This window comes from Palaemon carinicauda, chromosome 34 (genome assembly GCF_036898095.1).
Source record: "Palaemon carinicauda isolate YSFRI2023 chromosome 34, ASM3689809v2, whole genome shotgun sequence".
Taxonomy (NCBI): Eukaryota; Metazoa; Arthropoda; class Malacostraca; order Decapoda; family Palaemonidae; genus Palaemon; species Palaemon carinicauda.
In genome coordinates this window covers 9670481-9675171 of record NC_090758.1, presented here as the reverse complement: position 1 = coordinate 9675171, position 4691 = coordinate 9670481, and the positions used below count along the sequence as shown (strand labels likewise).

The 4691-nt window shown below is 38.8% G+C and overlaps 1 pseudogene; it reads left to right on the top strand.

Annotated features, from left to right (window-relative positions):
* The first annotated feature begins 1652 nt into the window (after positions 1 to 1652).
* On the top strand, positions 1653 to 1748 carry LOC137627145 (U6 spliceosomal RNA; annotated as a pseudogene).
* The last annotated feature ends 2943 nt before the right edge of the window (positions 1749 to 4691 follow it).

Below are 4691 nucleotides of genomic sequence, written 5' to 3'. Positions count from 1 at the left end.
AATTGATTACATTGAAAAGGCTCTGCGTTCAATATATAGCAATTTTTGCTCATCTGAAAGTCAAAAATATCCCTGACATAATGACTTGCATGATTGCTGTGTTTATTTTTTCAAGAGGAGCGAATCACGATGGAACAAAAACCGTATGATGGATGTGATACGAATTATAGGCAATTCTGATACTTTAATTTCCAGCCATTTACATAAACCACCCAAAACATTGGTTTTACATCATTAATCCAGATATTGTTTTTGATAGAAAAACTCATGAGCGGATGGTTTGCTTTAATATTTGTTCAGAAATGGATTAAAAAAAGATAATGAGTGGAAAAAAATATATGGTTCATGTATTTGGCTAGAGATTAAAGTATATATTTACCAAACATTAATGCGAAGGTTTATAGGTGAGGCCAAAACTGTTTAGTGAATAATTTCCTTAGACTATCCTTTAGGCCTGACTAAACCACCCATAGCCTTGACTAGATAAAACATACATTGATTAAATGTAGGTCCCATTGCTTGGAAATCAAAGAAAACTAAACTCCTTCTGTGGGGCTTATCACTAAAATTTAAGGAAATTAATCAAAGTTTGCGAGGTATAAGTATAACAGTAAGACCCTTGTCTGATGTGTCGATGTATGGCGGCATAGAGCAGGGGACCAAATAGTTCTTGATTATTCCACTTGGTTATTAATTCAGAAATATAAATACTCTTGTGCTCAATAAAAAGCATTTTATCAAGCTGGAGTTGGTAATTCAAAATGGAGCACTGATATGTCTTTTGCCAGTGATTGGTATACGCACCTCTGTTAAATCACTCGGAACTCTTTTCAGATCATGATACAGGTGCATATACCAAGAACATCAAGAGGCTATGAAAAAATACGGAAATTTTTTTTCCATTAGATGATAATTAAAAATCCTGTTTTAACTAATACCCTTTCTGTATATGTTCTTCTCTAGGTAAAATAATCTTTTGATATTAGTTCTTAAAATATTATTTTCATGTATGACCGTTATATTAATACAAATATATTAATTTCACAAAACTAGTGCCACGAACAGTTTCACATCCACATGCTGGAAGCAACTACATTATACCCTCATCTAACAGTAGAAGTGGACTCCAATTAACAGCTGCCAGAGATACAGAAAGCCCTCGGTCTTCGACATCCTAGACTTGGGTAAGGAATAATTTAAGTTTATTACATGGGTTAATTAATGGTTTAATTATAGGTTTGTGTGTGAAACAGTTTTGGGATTGGACAGGCAAATGGAAAGTAAGAAAAAGTCGTGTAATCCTAGGGTAGGTAATGTGAGTGACCTTGAAGCCCCAACCTTTTCCACTTTTACTATTTAATAGTCTTCGGACGGATAGTAGAGATATAAGCAACCATAACGACCATGCTCTTCATTAGCTCAATCCAAGATGGATACTGACCTCAGAACAAAGGATGTTGGACTAACATCTATGGTCGAGCAGACAGGGTCAAAGGCACACCCAACATGTGTCATGAAGAAGGACCAATTACCTTCTATGAAAGTCAATGGCCTTACCATGTTGAGAACACTACATTTCTTCTGAACAGTAAAGCTGAGCAACATTGCGTGATATTAATTGGATGGAGGATCTACTGGAAATGCCAGACGCTATAGACAAATATATAAGAAAGTTGTAACCACATACAAGCTTAGCATGCCCCCTGAACAAGGATGAAATGCAAAATACCGAAGCGTTTCTCAATTTGGACCTCTTACACTAGAAGTAGGATTCCTCCTACGATAGGACCTGTAGGAGGATTCTTAGAGCCCAAATAGAGGAGGGGATGGTGTCACGTGTCGGAGCTTGGGCCTGTGGAAATTTCCCAGTCTACCTCTCCTCATATTTACCACTATCAGAAGGTTCAGGTCTGTGGCCGAAGGGCACATTCTAGAGCTCAATTGTGGAACTAAGCGTACATACACGCATGATGATCCACTTTCATTGGCGTGTCCATTGCTTGCATTTTAATAAGGTACAACATTGTTATTATGCAATAATCTTTACCATCCTTTACTTGGGGATGGGTATATGGCATAGCCTTTTAGACCATGGTGGAGACAGGTGCCTTCTAAGACATAGGAGATAGGTCCCTTGGCCTAAATCGACTCTTTCTTGTCAATGAGGCATTAAACAAGTTTGTACACACACAGCACTTTCAGGTTGTGGCTCGGTTGATGACGCTGTGCTATGCCTTTGAACTTCCCTGGTGTTGCCAAGTACCCGTAGTGGATAATGCTGCTTCAGCTCTTAATGATCCTGTTGTCCTTGACAATAAGTCTCAACCCAAGCAGCCTGCATCTACCACCTGCAAGTTCGCTAGGCAAGTTGATCAGTGAAAAGTGCTGAGCTTCAGAAATCTTTCACTTAAAGGACTTACCCTGTTTCCTTTGGAACAAGTAGAGCTGACAGCTCGAAAATGTAATTAGGATTCGCTTCTCCACTGAGCTGTATATTTTACTAAGTCTCAACCCTCCTCAAGAGACCATTGTAGGTCATCTCCTTTTCCTAGACAAACTTCTAGACCAGCTCCTAGACAAAGATGAATAGGAAGGACTTTAAGAGCTGCACCGTTGATTTCTCGGAAGTCTATTGTTTCTGGCTACCTGTTTTGTCAGCAAAGGGAACAAAACCAGAATTGTAAAGGGAAAGGTAGGTGAGACCCTTGTTCATGCTAGGGCCAGCAATTACTCTATTCAGCTACCACCGGTTGGGGGATGCCTGGCAGAAAAATTGATTCGAGTAGCAATTTCAAGGGGTACAACAGTGGATGGTAAACATTGTTTGATTCGAATACTGCCCAATATCAACTAGCTCTCCCCCTCCTCATATTCCAATTACGACAACGTGATCCTTTTAATACCTGAGAATAGAAGACGACGTTGCTCTCTGTTCAGAAGTGCAGACTCTGCTGCTAAAGGGCATACTAGAAGTAGTCCTGAACAGGTGTCCAGGCTTCTTCAGCAGTCTTTTTTTGGTCGAAAAGGCCCTGGGGATCTGGAGACCCATAATAGACATCTCGGCCCTGAATGAGTTCATCCACCAGACTCGGTTCAGGATGGAGACGCCAAGCACAGTCAGGCACATAGGGAGGAAGAATGACTTTATGATCACCCTCTATCTTACGGATGTATACTTCCAAATCCCCGTAAATCTTTTTCGTGAAAATATCTACAATTTGTCCTGGGGAGAAAAGTCTTTCAGTAAAAAGTTTTTTGCTTCTCTTGTCTATGACTCCTGAGGTCTTCACTAGTGTTTACATTGGTGTCAGCATAGTCATATGCCAATAGAATTCGTCTGATCCGGTATTTAGGTAACTGGCTAGTACTGGTGGATTCGAAGTTCCAACTTCATCAACATCGGGACAGACTTCTCTTGTTTTGTCATAATTCAGGGATTATGACAAATCTAGAAAAGCCCGAAATTTCTCCCAAGCACAGAATGATATACCAGGGTGTCAACATAGATATGATGATAAGGAATGTTTATCCATCCTTAAGACAGTTTAAAAATGATTCAGGAACGTAGCTCATCCTTTCTTTCATTGAACACAGTTACGTGCACAACAGTAGCTACTAGGCCACGTAACCTCGGTAGAGAGACTTGTTCCTCATAGTCGTCTAGGCTATACGTACAATTGTTTTTATGGTGTCTTATGGGGACACTAATCGTACCCCACAGATTCTCCTCTCGACCTGGCACCAATTAAACAAGACTCCAAACTCGATCTACTTTGGTGGTTAAATGAAGCGAATCTGTTTCAAGGATCTTCCTTGAAATGACCCCTCATCCATGGGAGGGGGGTCCAATCTATTATTTAGTTCTCTCCTTCGAGGGATACTACCTTCAGTGCACCTTGAGGCATGAATTAACGGTTTTCACATTTTCCCTGTGACCTTACCTGCATCTTTTTTATCCTTCTATCCTTCGTTCCAACTGCAATTCATGCAACCATCTGTCCAACATTTATCATCTTTTACTACTTAGTGTATCGGAGGGGATTTTCCCTATTTTCATTTCGGTACTGAATATTCTCCCTAACCATAGCAACATGCCGTATGGCCATTATTAATAAAACATAATGATTCAGTACTCACTTTGTGTGCCTCTTATAAGATATCAAAATAAAAATGTATGTCCAAGTAAACATTAAAATATTCATATTCCTTATCTACCTTCTCACATTTCGGGCTGTGCCATAAACGATTAGTTAACAACCCATCAGTAGCAAGGACTAGGCAAGGTCTGTGAGTGGCTGAGAGGACCATTATATCTGCAATTGGTTTATTATTATCATTCATATAATTAAGAACCACCTGGTTTGAATTCAAGTACTAAAATGTGAGTTAATTCAAATCTTTTCATATAGTTAAAGTATTTGAAAAGATTGCAATGTCCTCCATCTTTACTACTACACTCTAGATTTCACCAGAAAAAAAAAATATAATCAAACTTAATTATCTATTCACATATGTAATTGTGAGGTTTTAATCTTAGTTTCAATACTTTAAATGCAATATCCCATGCAGTGACGATACTGGTAACCTTATCAAGAATAGGGATCATAAAACCTTTACATAAAGAATAGTGATGATATACTTAATCCCATATCATACATGGCTGCTACTATAGTTTTAAATGACTATCCTAC